Source organism: Tauraco erythrolophus, chromosome 29, assembly GCF_009769465.1.
Source record: "Tauraco erythrolophus isolate bTauEry1 chromosome 29, bTauEry1.pri, whole genome shotgun sequence".
Taxonomy (NCBI): domain Eukaryota; kingdom Metazoa; phylum Chordata; class Aves; order Musophagiformes; family Musophagidae; genus Tauraco; species Tauraco erythrolophus.
Window position 1 is genome coordinate 1427993 of NC_141493.1, and position 19299 is coordinate 1447291.

Consider the following 19299-nt stretch of genomic DNA (forward strand, 5'->3'; position numbering starts at 1 on the left):
CTTCTTTACGCCTCCATGCATAAGTAGCTGAAGTAGACAATTCCTTGATAATGCCATAAAAAAGATTTGTGAGGAAGGGAGGCAGAAGATGACAGACCAGGTACCAATAATTATGAAGTTATTAGAAGCACACATCATATGACAAAAACTTAAAAGCAAATTGCTTTGATATACAGATTTTTACTTTCCTTGACACTTAAGATAAAAATAATACTAAATAACTGCTGTCTCAAGTTAGAACTAAAGGTTAAAGGACAGTAATTATGGATTATTTAAAAGGGTAGTTGAAATGAACTAAGATAAAAAGACATGTCACATTTCTAAGCCAGATGCTGTATTTTTAGCCGGGAATGTGATGAGCCAAGTATTACCAGGAGACTGCACTTCGATCAGGAGCAAAGCTGTGACTTGCAATAAAGTTCTTACACTAACAGAAAGTCCACAGGGCTTCGTTCAGAGCACTATTGGTGCTCTCTGGATCAGAACACGGATGGTTTTTAACAGGAATTTTGCATTGCACATACAGGTAAACACACACACAAATATATTTTACTAAATCCAGGAGTTTTGCAGAGTAAGACACGAAACCATTTCTTCCAATGTCGTGTTGTGTAAGTGAAATCTGTGGTGCAAGTGATATGACCTTTATATGAAATAATTTTAACACCAATCAAATTATTGTGTATTGCACTATATCACCAAAGCGGAACTTCACATCAGTCTTTTAGAACATGATATTCAGCAAGGGAATAAAACTCTATAAATTTAGGAAAAGAGCTACATTGAGTGATTTTCTTTAAGCTCTGATTTTAAATCCAATAATGACAGGATATAAAGCACTTTCATTTAGCTTTCAAAAGCTACAAAATATATGTGAAGGAATTTAAAAAAAGAACAACAAGAAAAAGTGCTAGGATTAATAAGAAAAATTCCTTCTTTTTGGAGTTTTCTACTAGGTAATTCAATGATTCAAAAATAGTCACTTCAGCCTTGCTGAGTAAAAGTAACTATTCTCCCTTAGGTCAGCTGATTTCTGGTGTCTTTTCATCCATTGCCATCTCCTGTTATTTAGGACATCATACAAAGTGGCCTTGTGTTATGGTGTTCAGAGAACGAAATTCCCATTTAGAAGGTGCTTAGTGCTCAAAAACCTTCACTATGTCAACTTGCTTAAAGGTAGATGCCTGCTTTGATCAGTGCTGTGTCACAGCTACACCTTCCAAGACTGGGAACCTCCAGGACTTCGAGATGACTGCACCTGGTTAGCAACTTCGCAAACCAGGCTGAACATCAGTCCTGCACAAGCACACTGTCTCCTGGAACTTCTGGGGCCCCTGGGTCAGTAGAAAGCCAGGGTTACAACGAACCAACCTTTTCTGGAGGGGAATTGTTATTGAAAAATGTCCTCCTCTTTCATCAGCTATCAGCACTTTCACTACCTCAGTAAGTTCTGTAACCACCAGTATAACATGGTCTCCCATTGATCTTTGAGGAAGAGAGTGAGGGAGAACAGGCTGCTGTCGATATGAAACTGAGCTGGGGAGTAGGAACAAGGAGTGCAGACTGCTTGAGATGGCAGACAGGAAAAGGAGGTGAGGCTCTGCATATTGCAGATTTTTTTTGCTAGCCAGCCTTTTGCTACAGCCAAGGCAGGACTCACCAGCCCTTGCTGAGCTCTCCAGCAGCAAGCATTCAGCAGCACAAGAATAAGGAACCTTTGCCTGGCTGGGGGTTACTAATGATTTGTGAATTCTGGTATATGAACTTCAAAGTTGGAGCTCTGACTCTGCATGGGGGATAGAGGAGTGTGCTCAGAGAGCTGCCAAAAGCTTCTCATCTACCTAAGCACTCAGTACCAGCACAAACCTGACGTAAGGTGTTGAAGAAGTAGCTTCAAGTTATAACCTTCCTTGTGCAGTACGCACTGCACAGTGCATAGAATGTCATGTGTGTGTCCCAAGTTGTTTTTTCAGAGCCAGGCAACTTCAGTCTTTCGTAATTTCTGAACTTCAAAGCTGATAAACTGTGAATAAAGGATACTGCTTGTGTTTTCCAAACCAGCCCACTACCTTAGAACTGCTGCTTACACCACTTATTTGTGATAGCACGCACAGGCTCCAACCAAATCACCTACTACGCAGCCCAAACACAGAAGATATCGTCCCCCTACTAAGAAACAGCCATATACTGGCAGGGAACTCCAATAATCTTGTATTCCACATCAGAAGACTTCAGGTTCCCATCACTAGTGGCTGAAAAGAAAGGTGTAAACCCTGCCCTTTCAGTTTTAGCCCATCTGGGGATCCGTCAGCAGTCTATAGTTACTGTCTGCCTGCACAGACAGCTTACTTTAGAACTTTCAAGTGCAGTAACTCCAGCCAGTAGATGATTAATATGTCAGCAAAATAGTTCTCTACCTTCTCATACCAGATGAAAGACATTTATGACCCTGTCTCTTTCCAGTCTGATGTTACAGAGATGCCAGACTAGAGAATCTCACCTCAGCTGTCCCATGTTGTCATTTTAATTAAAGCCATATCCTGTAAAATGCTATATGCTGTTGAAGCCCTGATAAGATCCTATTATCAGAAAGGAGCAAATTTGTGATGCTATCTGGGCCAGCCCAAGATTATCTGCCAGAACAAAAGGAATGTTATTAAAGAAACTCTGTTAGATCACTGTGAGAGCACAGAATGAAACCCATGCTCCAGTGAAATCTCTTATCTCCCCAGGGTCACACCTGCAGCGTGCAGTCAGTCCCTGCTCCGTGCTGAAAGCTACAGCAGAGAGAGGATGAGGAGTTGCTGGCTCCTGTTTAGCTGTGGAAAGTTTTGTTCCTTTCTTACAATTTATTAGTAGGAGAAACACCAACTTTAATATTAACTCCCAGGAGAGGACAGGTTCTTAAGCACCTTTTCAAAAGTCTCATTAAAATCCAAAGTGACTATATTTGCTTTTCTAAATACAGTCATTGCTTTCTAGGACACAAGGAAGAACGGGTGGGTTACGATGTCTCACTTACCTTTAAGGTTTAATTATCTCCTGTGGAACAAAAGCAGTGGGAGGGAACTGCCACGCTGCAGTTTCTTTACCTTCACTTCATGCTTCCACTTCTCTGAGCCAGCCAAATCACATGTCAGCCCCTTCGAGGTGGATCCTGGTCTTCGTGCAGCCAGAACAAACACTCAGCAATCCCCGATGAGGCAGAGAGCTGTGTCACAGCCCTAGATTCTCTCAGGCTGGTGTTAGAGGCACCAAACCCAACCTTTTCTTTTTCGGCTGACTAAGTCCACACGTGCACAGGCCAGATTTCTGTTCTTCCAAGCGAGCACAGAGAGAATGCAAGAGAGCAAGCTGGTGGTGTGCCCGTCCCGTTCCAAAAAGCCACACTCAGCTCCTCTGACTTCACAGCTACTAACAGGCAAGTTCTGAATCTGAGAAAAACAAACCCGAAGCACAGCCTGAGTATCTTCCTGATTTTTAATTACTCTGTTACAACACAAGTAGCAAACAGCCCTACCACTCTATTCAGCTAATTAACTACCCTCCTCTGCTAGGGAACCTAAACAAAGAGCTTAAACTACTCTGGGAATGATGTTATCCAGGGTCTGTACAGATGATCAGGAACAGCTGAAGCACTCTGGCTTCATTAGTTACCATTCATCAGCCGAGCTGTGTTAACTCCCGTCTCCAGGCTCTCCCCCCAGTAAGAGAACACAATATTTTAACACCATCAGGTGGCTCAATGCACACAGCTGTCTCTACTCAACTGTTGCAATGGGTGGAAAGCACCTGTGGACCCTTCACAAGCTCAGCTGGAGAACAGTAGCTCCCTATGTTTGGGGAGTTAATGCATATCCTCAGGTAAAGACATAAACCTCCCTTTTCTGGGAATACAGCCCCTCCTACTAAACTTATGGGAACCATATGAACCAGTAATAGCAGTTCAATTAGTGATAAAAAGCTACTAAGAAGAATGAATTAGACCCCAAGTAAGTTTTAAGCTGAAGTTACAAGAGAGAACAGTTTCCTGGTCAAACGGAATCAAGGCATCAGCAGCTTCTCTAAAATGCATTGTCTTATCTCAAAAAAATTGATGAAAGAACAGTCACTAAAGGGAGTTGGCAGCTGATAAAAAGGATATTCGCAATAAACTAAAGAACAGTAGCAGGTACATTACATAAATTCATCAGAACTTAACGAACTGGTCTTTCAAAAAAGCCTTATCTTCCTCATCCATATGTAGTTTGACAGGATAACAAATACAGACACAATTTAAAAGGGGTGCCAGTTCTATTTGACGTGTTTCCACACTTAGTGTGACCGTGGCAAGAGCCATGAGCTGGGGCCTCCCGTGGCTGGTGACCTCCCGTGGCTGGTGGCCTCCATGGCTGGTGGCCTCCGTGCCCGCGCCGTGGCAGCTCCGCGCATCCCTCAGCAATGGCACGGCCGCGCTTCGTGCCCAAACCCACATCCTGAGTGTCTCCCAGAACCGAGGGCCCGTGGTTTTGTTCCAGCTGGATGGTGTCGTGGCACCAGAGCCTGGCTCTGACACCACCTGTGCGAGAGTGACAAAGGGGAATCTTTCCTGCTATGCCCACTGCATCGCTGCCGTGCCTCCTGCTAACACCCTGATGTCTTCCTGATGTTTTTGGAAGTTTGTGGAAATAGGAAACAGCTTCAAACTAACAAACCCTGAAAATATCGCTGCTGTCTTGCAGCTGGCCTTGCCAGTCCTTACAGAAGAGGCAGCACAAGGTCCCTTTTGAACTGACACAATTCGGAATGTGAGAAGTATCCCAAAGAAGTTTTCCTGAGGGGCTGCTGCAGAGACCCCAGTGTTTGCCTCCCAGTGGTTCAGCAATGAACTGGGAAAGGCTGCTGTTGAATTTAATCCAGGAATATTTGTGCACAGCAGCTGTTGGTAGCATTTGCTCTCTGTGCCACGTGTGAGAAGCAAAGATCTCTCACCATGACCCCATTCTGGTGGCAGAGACGTGGTCACCAGCAAAATGAGCTTGGGAGGGGCTGTAGAAGCCCTGCAGTTCTATTTTACTCAAACCTCTTGCCATTCTTCCTGAAATTGATTTTAATCTAAATAGATTTTTTTTGTTCACGGAGTCTCGGCGCTGGTATCTTTCCATTTGCTGATCTATGATGCTATTTGACTGATTTAACCTTTACTTCCGTGGGATCTAAACAGCACATGCTTTCCAGTATCTGTCTTCCAGCCATGAATGTTATCCTTCCACAGGTGTATTTTTCCTGCAATATTTGGCTTCAAGTCCCATGTGCGCGTCTCTAGTTTATTCATTTTGGCATCCCAGTTCCTGTCACTAGGATCTCAGCATTTTGTTCTTAACGATCAGGTAGGAAAGTCAGGAAAAAAAGTCTTAAGATTAACTTGTAACACTTGTATTTTCCAAACACTCTTCATTTCCAAATCGTCTCAAAATACGTGCAACACAAGTTGCGAGACAGGGCAGCTGAGTTCACAGACAGACAGAAATTTAATAAGTGCCTGGAAATAAATCTCTTTGGTAGCATGCTGGCTGGCTGCGGCCAGCATCAGCTGCAGCAGAGAAAGGTGTGAATGTTCCAGGTTCCATTTCAACTCTACACATTAATTGTCGGTTCCAATGATTTCTTACTGTAATACTTTGTTTCTTTTGCCCTTGTCCCTAAATCTATATTGTACAGAAAACATAAACGAGCCAAAGAGAGCATATATTCTAGTTTTCTCTTAGGCTGCCCCTAAATAATATTCAGTTTTATTTAATACAAATATTGAAAAAAATTCCAATAGAGAAACATGTCTACATTTCAACCAGCTTTAAAAATAGACTTTTTGTCAAAATCTTCAACAAAAGCTTAATAGCTACTCAAGCATCAAGCATTTCCTCATACTGAACTTTGACTGCTATGGAAAGGTGAGAATTCTGCTTGTGTTCGGCTCTAAAAACACAAGTCACCTTTCGTTTGGAAGAAGTTTTGAAAAAATACACAGCTTCCTCAAACGAAAGAAAGGGAAAATGCCAACAGATAAAATGCAATTACATACAGTATAACTAGCCAGGATATTCAGAATAATACCTCCTCTTCCAAAAAGTACCAGGGGACCTCGGCAGCTTGCACCACCTGCTTTTGCTGCTGCAGTTGGCATGTGGGCACCTGGTTTGGAGCACTCGGTAAGGTAAGGATTTACAGGAATATCAGTAGTAACACCTACAGAGAACTGTGTTTGAAAAGATGGAAATCACGAGTTAACAGAGAAAAAAAGGCAGGACGGTGTTTCCTGCCTCTGACTCTTCCACGGGCTGACTCCAGGGTCGGTTCTCAGCCAGAACCTCATCCCGGTGAGGGAAGCGATGCTCTCGTTGGACGGCTCATCCACGAAGCTGACATTTCCTAACCGGGGGACACTGTGTCACCGGCACAAGACAGCAGTAAAACAAGCAGCTCAGCAACAACGACAATCTGCCAGCTCTGCTGCCAACCCTGCTCCGAAAACGCCAAGACTTTATCCCTTCCCCTGCTGCCGAAGGTGGCAAAGCTGTTCTTAGCTCACGGCGCGGAGTTGCCCGGGTGAAACGCGGAAGGACAGAGTATGTACAAACCACAGCAAGCCTGGGAGATAATTACTCACTGCGAGGACCAGAAGCAGCCCAGATAATTCAAAACTACTTACCAATTCCACTATCGAAAATAAATAAATAAAGCATAAGCTGCTCCAATTCATTACTGTTTATTCATCCTCTGAGTGCACTACACGCAGCTGTTAAACGGCCGATAAATTCTCCCCAAATTCAGCCCTCAAATTCAGCAGGAATTCGGGACTGCCCTGGCAACGCTCCTGGCAACACCGAACGTCGCGCCGTTTTTGCACAGAGGAACCGCTGCTTTGGACTGGGCTCATGATACAATTCATCCCATTCCCTTTTTCCAGCAAAGGTGTGTACCGGATGTTTTACAGCATCCCGGGGAGCTGCTATAGAGTAACCATAGAACAAGGAAAACTTGCTGTTACCTTGGCAGTTGTTTATGCCAAGAAACGTGAATGCCCACAGGCTTTTTAACACAGTTTTACGTCACTGTGAGTGCTCCTGTTTAAATATTACATATCAGGATCACTGTAATAAGCATATCCAACACGCCACTGTGAGACTGGTTACTGACAGAAAGCATGCTTGAATGCAATTTTAAGGATATATTTGCTTCTCCTCATGAAGACATTTCAGAACTATCAGTAGTTCGTTCAGGCGAACACGAAGTAGCAACAGGAACCTATACAGAATCTGTCTTAAGGGTAAGAAAAGCAATTAACCACCCTCACTGCATCATCAGCTGAGGTCATGTGTTTACTATAAACAGGAGTGTGTCTAAACTCAGGGAGAAGTCTCTTTGATCTCTCATTTCTCCATTTCTTAAACCAGGAACGAAGATCCTCATACAACAAGAGCTTTCTCCAAACTGATCTCAACTGCTGCAGAGCAGGAGGCAGAAGAGCCAAAGGACAAACTGATTTCAGAAGTAGCTACAAACTTTTTTGCTGTTGGTGCATTAATAATTTTGATGGTGAGGGCTAGAAAGGGGTAAGAGATGTTCCTCTGGTCCTGTCTCTATCACACACTCACGTCAGCCCCTCGATCTCTCTCTGTCGCTGTGCCTTCAGCTATAAACCAAAGGATCATGAGACTATACCCGTCATCCTTTTGACTTCACCTTTAGAGGACAGTAAGAAAGAAGTGAGGGGGAGAAATGTATTCCAACCCCAAAATGAAACAAGAGAGTCCCAAACTAAATTTACAAGTCACAATATTTCAAAAAGTTGATGAATAACCCCCCTGCCATTATTTCCTGGGGGGACTAAATGGCTACAATTACTGCACCAATATGTTTACCTGGTTGCAGCAAGTCTTGTTCTTGAAATGGAGAAACTGAGGAACACCTTTTGCTGCTGATTCCCAATAACTCCCTGCGAGTTCAACAGACTGACCACACACGCTGGCAGCAGCGTGTCTCTACTATGTTTATGCACAAGAATCCCACAGCAGACTTTTTTACAAGCACTCCAATTTTTCTACTGAAAACACAAACTCGGACACTGCAGCTGCTCCATCACTGGAAACCCTGATGCAGAGGACCTGCCGACCCCTTTATCTCTGTCCCCATCACTCCATCAGTTTGTTCAGAGCTGAACCAACACGATTAGAAACGCCAGAGGCCTTCAGCAGGGCTGTCAGAGCTGTCACGCTGGCATTGCCCAGTGTGGGGACATGACAGTAGTGCATTTTGAGAACATTTCCATGTCCTGGCAGGCTGAAAAGCCAGCTCTTCAAAAAACAAGGAAAATAAATTATTTTTTTTTCAGAATAAAATGTGATTGTAGTACTAACAAGATATTTTCATTTGTTCATGTGCACATACACACAAAAGTCTAAACTATTTTTTTTTTAAGTGGCATCAATATTACCACTCTGTGCACCCTCCCTGTGAAAAACAAATTCTTACCAATTTTGGCACTCAAAGCCTAGTTGTCATCTAGCTGTATGCTTCAGAAAATTCTTTTCCACTCTATCTTTTAATTACCTTTTGTGGTCTTTACAGATCCTATGCTGGAGGGTGCCAAGCTGAAGAAGCACTGGCCATATGTGAATTCAGCTGACTCTGATGTGGGATGCAGCAAGATGGACAGTACCATCAAATTCCAGTATTACCAGTCTTCTTCTTATCAAGCATTAGACACCATTAGGTGTCAACTTCAACAATGCAGGATGAGAGGGAAAATCTCCCACCATCTTTTATAAAGCTCAGATGCAATTTATTGTCAAAAAAAAAAAATAACCTTTTAAATGTAGCTTTTGAATTCTTTTAAATACAAAATTCACCAAACTCTCTCTGAGGAAGCTATTCAGGAAGCTGAGCACTTAGTGTGTGAGAGGCAGAGCACTGTCACGATGGAAGGATGGCTACGGCACAGAAGACAAGGATTAGAAAGAGAAGGTCAATTTTCATCGTGACCAAAGATTAGAAGTTAGATGCCATCAAGTGAACATTTGTTTAATATATTTATAAATGAGCTTTTTGACAGTGACTCCGAAGAAATGCTTCCTATCAGTCATTGGAGCCTTCTAATCTGGCTCTGTTCGTACTTTTTGTTTACCTAAACCCGAATGTGGGCTGGTTTTTAATGGCCTTTTATGCTTTTTTCGTTTGGTTTATCTGATTTAAGATTTTAATGAACACTAGAAGCCCACCACAACACGAAGTCTTGAACTTACCTAAACGACTGAGACAGCGGCTTACAAACTATCTGCGTAAACAAAGTCTAATTATGTCTAATAAGGCAAGCCCATGAAGGGAGAAGAAAAGCAGACCGATTGACACTGTTAAACAATATCAATAGCCAAGATTTAGAAAACATGGGTGAGAAAAAAAAGGATAGTTGCACTTGATATTATTAGCACCATGACCAAGAGTCTAGAAGCAGGAACAGATGTTCTGAAAAAGTATCAATTTTATCCACTAATTTAAATGAAACCCATCTCTGGAGAGAAATTCTCCAACTCGCTCAGGCTCTCTGCACCAGTTGGCTATTTAGTGAAGGGGATGACATCCAATTTTTATGAAATCCATCTCGTGACTGCTAAAGCATCTCTTAATATGAATAGCTGAAAAGGGTGCGACAGTTTTAAAGACAAAACAGAGACCCTTATCCTCATCCACAGAATAAATAATACGAAAACCTTGGACTGATTTCTGCCAGAGCCTACATTAATTCTGTCTGTTACCTCGTCCCAAAATAGCCTGGCATTCTGGCACTCTCACAAGGCAGGAGATACAGCGTGCCCTGCTCATTCACACTCCCAGCAAGCACCATGTGTTTCATTTAAGACTCTTAAACGAGACAGTAAGCACTTCACCAAACGTAGTTATTCTGCTGAGTTAAGAGAGCACAAACACTAAGCAGGGTTAAACACAGCCATGTGGCACGCACAGTACCCGTGTCAGTATAAATCAGAGGAGGCTCCACTGATTTCCACGGAACTACACACTCATTTCACTGTAAAACTAACAAAAATCCCAACAAATTCAGACAATGGAACACTGTCATCACAGTTCGGGTAAGGCAAGTCACGAGCAGCTCCCGTGATACTCACCAGTGTGACTTACAAAGCTCTGCATTTCAGGTAGAACTAGTAGCAATTTTCTTTCCAATTGACAGTCATAGATGCAAGGGATTGGGTGAGCAGGATCTCAGTTATTTCAGTACAAAACCTGAGATTAGGTCAGATCATATCTTGAGTTCGTTACAGTTCACATTTTTCCTGGATAAATATCGCTGCATTTTCTGTAAGAACCAACACAGATATTTCTCTTTTTAGGCACAAATGCAAACACTTAAACCCCAGTGATCATTCCAGCATCAGTGGCACCAGTCACCTGCAAATTCATCTGTTAGGAGTAGTATGCACGTAAGGCAAATTATCCTTTTACTATTCTCTTAAGCCACACTTTTCTCCTGACTCTCAAAGGAAAAAGAGGAGCAGGAAGCCATTTCTAACCGGGAGTCTCTAGAAATGCAAACTGAATCTTGTGATTCCCCTAGAAGTATTCAGTAACACAGTGAGGAGGATGCCTTTAATTGCTCAGCATCTGATTTTAATAGAACACAATCATGAGGTTGTAATCATGAGAGCGAGAATGGATGCTAATTCTTACCTACCATCAAACCACATATTTTGTCGTACGAAAAAAGATGAACTGCTGAAAAATGAGTCTTGCCAAGGCCTGAAAATCACGATTCCCTAATGAACTAAAACTTCAGAATTCAAGAATCCACTTAGCTTGAGTTGAAGGATAAGACAAAGTGAAACTGTTGAATGTCATTAAGGAGAGGGACAGGAAAAACCAGCCGAGAGATTCAGCTATCAGGAATTTCAGGTTTTAGTACCTGTACGCATATTAAACGTATCATGTAACATATATATAGCAAAATCTTCAATCTTGACACATCAGCACTCAGTGCTTTGCTCATCTACTATTGCCTTTCGCACCAGAGCATTTTGTGCAAGAAAGATTTTAATTTTCCATTGAACGCAGATGTGATGCTACAGGAAGTGATAATGGAAGAGGCATAAAACCAAAGGAGCAAGACCAGTGCACTCTATACACGTCCTAATGCCCTTCCCTTTCAGTCCCTTTCTCCCAAGAAGATTTTATTTCTATCTGTTCCGTTCCATTGAAATGAAAACAAAATAATTACAAATAACCCCGTGCACTACCACATTACCTTGTAGAAATAATTCAATTAAACTTTGCTAATAACAGCTTGTTGACACGCTCAGAGGATCAAGAACTGTGCTTTGGAGTGAAGATGTGCATTTTGGGTCACTCTTGCTACAGCAAGGAGCTGTTTTTTCCCTTTTACACATGAATGCATATAACCCTTTGGGGAATGTTAAACCCTGTCAAAACAAAGGCATGGAGATTTTTAAGAAACAGTTGTGTGAGCAAGTAGGACAAAATTTAGAAAGACTAAGTGTGAGGTAAGAAAATTCCGTTTGTATTATAAAACGGAGTCAGAAAGAAGTCATGGATTTTGCAACATTTTTCATGCACAAATACACACACACATGCATATTCACTTGTCTCCTGTTCATTACAACACACGTATGAGCGTGCTCACATGAACTGAAGGCATAATTCTCACTATTTTTACAGTAATGCCGTTGCTGAAAGCCAGCAGCAAAAGATATCCTTACTACAGCATCCAAATTCCTCGAGCTCAGATCTCCTCAGAAGCTGGATCCTACCCCAGTTATATGTTCATTTTTTCCTTCCTCTTCTTACAACATGTGCTGCTTTATCTGTTTCCTTTCGCCTCTCCACCTCTCTAATCCCTGTTTATGAGGAATGAAAAAGCTTTCCAAGGTTTTAAAAAGTTAGGCTTCGTGCTTTTTAAAGCATTTCTGTTCTAAGCCTCCGATCAAAAATCTTTTTCAAAGGGGCAGCCCAGCTTACCAATACGCATTACTGACTTTTTAGGTGCAGATGTAAGGTGCTCTGATCCAGGGAAACACGCCCCGAGCTCGGCACCACGCAACTCCCGTTAATTACCCGGCACCGTTACGCGGGCAGCAGAGCCCAGCATCCTGCCCAGGGCCCGATTCTGCTCCTGAGTGCACGGATAATGAAAGGGAACTGCAAGCTGGAAAGTTTGGGGCTGGGAAGAAAGGAGGAACACGAGGGGTTTTTCATTCTCCTACCTGCCCTGCCTGTGTTCCAGCTGCCCCCAAATATATGAGCTGCACAGATATGAGACCCCAGCAGATTTATCCAGCCTGTGCCTCTGCGCAGGGTATTTTAACCCTTCCGCAGTGCTGCTTCAGGATAATCCAAAGTGCTGCTCAGGTCCCCTGGACAGAATCACTCCAGTGCAGGATGGATGCTGCAGACACGGGGAAAACACTTACAAATGGCATCATAAATCCACCACGGGAGCCCAGGTTAACAGCTGGGAAGGCTGGAAATGGAGTTCTTCAGCATTTACTCACCTCTAGGCTTGGGAATGGCGAAGGAAATGAAATCAGGATTTCACTTTGGAATTTAGCTACATAATTTTTCCAAGTCCAATCTTAGGTCCCTAAGTTACACAGGGATGAATCATAGCCAGCACACTGACAATTACTAAAGGTAATATCAACCAGGAACATTAAAAGAGAAAGAGGTTTTTTCCTAACTACTGCTCTCAAAGGAACAAATCACTTTCCTATTCCATTCCTCTGACCAAAAAACTCCCTGAGGGTGTAAATCCACTGAAGAAAACAAAAAACCTAGAAATAAAGTCCAAGTGCTGTCCTCCACATCCAGCCTTGCTGACCCTTCAACTGATGCCTGCACTTTCCACTCCGCTTATTTTATCTCTGATTTCTCGTATGGGCTGACTCCCACCCTATTCAATAAAATAGGCACGAATAAATACCCCCATAAAACACCACAGCATGACCAAGGGAGTTACAAAGTGCTTTTGATGACATCTCAACTTAAATAAAGTAAAATAGAACCAGAGGGACTGCACACAAACTACCCAAATGTCTTTTATTAGTAAACTGCAACTGACTTCGGGCAAAACGTGCCCTGCACGAGGTGATCTGCTCCATGAAGTGCTGCTGGCCAATTTGTTTGTCAGAGTCAGTTGACTATAAAAGTACTGTGTTACCTTCCACTACCTTTCATTTTGGTACATTTGCTTCCCATTTATAAACAAGATAGTGAAACCAAATCTTTTGCCCGGTCACTCTAAGAACACCAAAGCTCTGAAACCACAGTAAACCACAGTAAACCACAGTAAACCACATGTTCACAGCCAGGCTGCTGTTTGAGGTGTCGATGTTAAAAAGTTCACTATAGAGAGGTCCATCCCCAGGTGATGTGAGATGCACCCATGGCACAGACCAGCACACGGGGCTGCCCCTGGAGAGCTCAGGCACGAAGAGCACTGTTTCCATCCAAACTATGGGGGACTCCCACGTTCAGGGTGTCTGCCAGAGAGCAATGTGATGCTCAGCACAGAAGGGAGAGCCTCAATCCAGTGGCTGGAAAGACTGGATCTCCTGATGACCCTGCGTTCACCTAAATAACAACTATGTGCTCAACTCTAGTAACGTTTTCCCCTGCTCAAACCTGAGACACGTTGGCAGAGTGAATAAGGAATTTTGGATAGAGAGAAAAGACAGGGGATTTGTAGTACTGCTACTTGCTTTGGGTCCACAGCAGAGATAAATACAGCCTATGCTTTTCAGAGCTGCCTATTTGGAGCCATTAATATGCCTGGCTTCCTGCAGACATGTTCTCTAAAACTAAACGAGATGATACATACTTCCCTATCATGATGGAGTGTCAATATAGTAAAGTTCCATGAAGCAGCTTTTGATGGTAGACAAGCTTATTCATAAATTTTTCAGTAGCTATCATCAAAATTAAAACCAGGGTGGAATAATTTCAGAGAGGCATGAGAACTTGGGAGTTTTTTCCTGGATGCTGTAAAGCAGAAGTGCCACAGGAGATGCTTCTGACATCAGCAGGCATTTTAATTGCCATGAGTGTCTGTAGCATATTAAGAATATTAACGCTAATGCTTAACAGCCTGCAAAAGACATTTTTCCCAGGGTTTGATAACTCTGGATTGTAAATTAAAACCATCATAGGAAGCAACATGCAATAAACCCACAAAGACATTTATAGATCATATGGAGTCAGTGATGATGGGTCAAGGACTTGTTTCTCACATATCATGAACAGTTATATTTACCAAAAGGTAAATTCTTCACAGAAAGCAGGAAAATTGTCTCTTTTGGAACATTCCAAATGTGTCAACTTGTTACCTATTAGCTCTGTCAAACAAATCATTTATTGACAAATAGACTGTTGTGATGGGGACATGGTCAGAGGATGCTCCAGCTCCATTACGGTCCCACCACCAAAAAATCCCTTCCTGTTGAAACAAAGTGCAGAGGTGGGTTGGTATCTACCCAGGTTCCAGCTGGGAGGGATCAGGCCAAGACTGAGCAGCACTCCTGGGCCACACAATCCAGACAGGGACTATGGGCAGAGACCAAGAAGGAACTACTGAAGTTGACAGTGAACAATAAAGCAACGGGTCCTGGATAACCGCAATCAGGGCTGATCACCTTCCTGGCTCCTTTCAGATGTGAGCAGCTCACAGCCACAACTGCACAGGAAGCTCTAAAGAGCAATATCGTCATATCACTGATCTAGAAATCTCTAATTTAAATTTAACAGGGCAGAAAGGCTGGAAATTTCATAGTGAAAAACACTTGAAAAGATCAAGTGCTGAAAACCGCTTAGTGAACACAACCATTTACTATGAAAAAAACCCCAAATATTCAAAATACATAACCCAAAAAAAGCATCTACGTCAGGTTGGACATTCTACCTATTATAGAACACAGGAATATTATAGCTAAATTCCTTTTGGGTGTACATCTTTGCCTCTATAAGTTTTAAACCCCTGAAAGAACATAAAGTTTAAAATTTTAATAGCATTTCAGCAGAACCTCTTTGAATTTTGTATTAGATCTCAATTTAGCCTCTGGTAAAGCCTTTAGAAAATAAAAAATCTGATGCTTCAAAATGTAATAATCATACAGGAACCTTCCAAAGTCAGCATCAAATAGAATAAAATATATTTTATTAATGATACAATTCACAAAATTACTAGTCCTGCCACTCTCTTCCCACAAGAGATACTCCCTCTGCTGTATCATATTGCATACACATTAGCTCCTGGTGTTTGTTCTGTATGATTTAACCTCCTGATTGCTTTGAATGCTTAATGAACTAGGGTGCTTTCACTGATGATTAACGAGACACGGGCCGTAATAAGGACATTTTAGTCAGGAGTCCCCACGGTGGAGTTAGTAAGAGAGAATTCTTCAGGTCAGCTCTAGATGCAAAGCTGAACAGGCAGAGCACCTGTGGATGTGCAGAGCAGCAGACACCACCAGTGCCTGCTTGGGCCCAGTCTTGTGAACTTTTAAATAAAAATATTCTGTAAAGGCCAACCAAGTGACACATGAAGCGGGTTTTTAACGGTCCAGGGAAATGTGTAAAGCAATAAATAACTACATTGTGATGCATCTTCACTAATCAACATACTCTCTTAGCATGGATTCTTCTTGTAAGTAGCAACAGCAAAGAGCCCTGTAAGAATAATTCACATTGATGACGAATTATTAAGCCCTTTTGTAAGTGCAATTCATAGAAAATTGCACATTGCAGAATATGGCTGAAACTCTTTACTTGCCCAACAGCTCTTGGGTTACTAAGCAGTGATGTCTGCCTTTTGTCTGGCCTCTGACGGGGAGCACAGCCTTCCCAAGCTGGGTTGTTCTCCTACGTAAACATATCTCGGGTCCTACTCCACTTCAGCAGAACTGACTCTATAGTGGATGCTGTCCATGCTGAGATTTATCATTTCATTATAACCAGGAACACTGAGTGAATCCCAGCTGCTTGGGGATGTTACTTAACCGAAATGCTGGATTCTCAATAAGACACTGGGAACTTATTGCTTAGACATCATCTCAAGGGCTCACCCCTCCTTCCTTAGCTTACTGTTTGCCCAGCAGAAGACAAGCACTAATTATGGGGAGCATAATACATTCCAGAGGAAGCCTGAGAAACATGCTAGGAACACATAAAGGGAAAGAAATTAGAAAGCTTTCTGACATCTTCAGATTGTCAGAGGGGAGATTATTTGCTACAGTTTGCCAGCAGTTCTTTCTTTAGCTGTATCACCTATTGCTGGTGTAATTTCTTTTGACCAGAGCTAGGCATGCCTCTGCCACACCAGACCACTTGAAATAGCAGCCTGAAATATTTAGAACAGATTCACCGTTCTTCATGTCTTCTGCACCACTGAAAAATAATTGTGTCACTGTCCTGAATAGGTAACACTTAACAGGTTCGTTGTTGCAAGGGATGACACAGGATGTCACAACATAAAACACAAAACACTTCAGAGACACTCCGTTCTCTTCCAGGCATTCCCTCCTTCATCTGCGGGGAAGGACTGGGAGCATAATTGATTACTGTTTCTGCCCTGAAAACCCCAATATCAAAGGTGGGCAATTATGACTACTTCATTTAGAACCTTTATCAAATTTTGGATGGGAACAACAAAGCGCCCCACGTTCCTCGGGGTTTCTAAGGGCAGAATTGAACCACAGGCAACTTCTGTCTGTGAAGTTCTGAAGAACAGAAAACTGCAAAAACAAAGACTGAGTTTTAAAAAGCATGAAAGCAATCAACTGCCCAACAGGCTGAAACATCCTAAGCCTTCCCCAAACTTCACCACCGGTCAAAAAGACACAAGTTATCATGGGAGTGATTTCTGACCCTTGCACATCCTGGTTATCATATGCAAACAGCTTGCAAATATTCTCAGTGCCTGATTAGGGCAAACAAACAAACAAAAAGTTAGAAAATAAAAAGACAGATTTCTAAACACACATTGAACGTCAAATCAGAAAGAACCAGGAAGCCTTTTCGTTCCCCCACGCAGACTCACAAAGCAGCAATTACGTGCAATTGCAGTTACAATATCTCTTCCATTGTCTGTTTTTTCAGGCATCACTTTCTATGGGTTCGCAAACAGCGCTACAAAAAAAGTTAAGGAGCTATAAAGTAAGAGAATAATTTATCACAGAAAATAAGCCAAAAACACAATTAAGAGAATTTGTTTTAGACTTGAATTAAGAGACCCTAATCCTTCATTCAGGGAAGCTCTGCAAGGTCAGGAAGCATGACTGCAGCCAGGTCAATACAAGAGATTGCAGTTACATATTCGTCCCTGGTTTCCTCATCTCACAGCTGCAGTCAAAGGGTCTGCTACAGTTTTGTAAAAGCATCATCTGACAAACCAGAATCATTGACTCTTCCATTAATTTACTCTGGCAGGGACCTCTGGAGGTCACCTCGTCCAATCCCCTGCTCAAACCCGGATCAAGACATGAGGCTCACGGTCCTAAGTGGTGATCGTACGAAAATTAGGCTGATTGTATGTGTAGCAGTACGCCCTTGTGTAGCAATACCTTTACTTGGTTTGCTAAGCCTTATATAATGCATTTACTCTTTGGAAAAGAGATACAAATCAGCAGGTAGAATAAACAGTCCAGCCTAGCAGCCAGAGATCTACCTCACTGCTTTAGCTGACCAAGAAGTGACTTTTGGACAAGGCTACACATGGAGCAGGTGAACTTGCATTCCAATTCTTGCTTTGTCTTACGGCAAAATAAATCAGGAATTCAAGTCATATTCAGGAAAAACTTCATTGACTCCAATTACACATCTGCAGTGTTAAACCCTGATTTCACAAGCTGCCTTGCATGTGGGAGACCCTAATCCTTCATTCAGGGAAGCTCTGCAAGGTCAAATGCATGGATGAGATGACAAGGTCAGGGCTCTTGGTGAGCTCAGCCTGAAAGACAGTCAGTTTGAAGCAGATGGTTCTGTGTGAAGACCAAGAGAGAAAAAGGGCACTATCGGAATATAAATGCTTATTATTATTCAAGTAAACAGATGGGTAGGTCTTTGTAGGATCAGGGCCACTTGTAAAACATTTTGAAATTTTAATAGTTGTAAAGCCTGAATTTTGCATGATAGAATGAAACACTAAACACGTTTTAGAGTAATAGAGCTCAAAGGAAATGTTCGTCTTCACACAGGTTACTCTATAACAAAGATGGTACTAATTAAGATAAAAACAGTATTTGTTGTACCAGAAGGAAGAGTGTTTTGCAAAAAATTCTTGCATTTCAGTCCTTGAAATCGATGGCCTCTGCAGTTTGCCATCCAGCACAACTTCTGCATGCAAACTGCCACAATCCTCATCCCGGCGCTTGTCAGAAACGAGCTTGACAAGTTCCTTTTCTTTCCAGGATGCTAGTCTCATTTTCATACTTAATTCATTGTTCACAGTGTCTACTAGAGAAGATTTAACACACACAAATGTCAAATTGTGCTGCTGTTTAAAAAGCAGGAAGAAACCTAAACGTGGCGTGTAAAGCATTGACTATTTATCAGCTGATGTGATCCACCATTCATACAATGTCACTTTAATTGAGTTATGTTTTCCTTTAAAGGAGAGGAAAAGTGATCCAGATTTGGATGAATTGAAGCAATTCCATTCTGTGAGAATAACTCCACTCGAGTCTGAGGGCAGTTGTGGTATTTTAAGTGGGAAATAGAGATCTCACACAAATTTCCCTCAATACAGTCAGAGCCTACCTTAGGTAACTAAGACATGGGCCTTACTATTTTCTTCTAAAAGACACAGAAGGCAGCGTTAAATGTTTTAGCTGGAATTCAGTTTAAACCTAAACATAATGTAAAAATGTTTCAGGCTGACAGATCTTAGACGCTGGCTCACACATTTTGAGCCCCCTTTTTTTGAAGATTTGCTACTATACATTTCAAAAACTGTAAATTCAACTGTTTGTAGCTGACCTGGAGAGTCTCGTGCTTCCGAGCAGCTTCCCATCACGTACTGATGATTAAACAGTATTACATATTATCATTCAACAAAGTTTCCATCCAGCTAAATCATAAAACCCCCCCACTGACTCTTTTTAACGATTAAACCACTAATAAATGCACCTACAGGCCTAGAGCAAAAATGATGAAAAACAACAAAGGCGCCCAATTAGGCATGATTGTGCCTGTAGCTCCATAAAAATGCACAAGCAAGGAGCAAGTATCATTATGGGCTTTTCT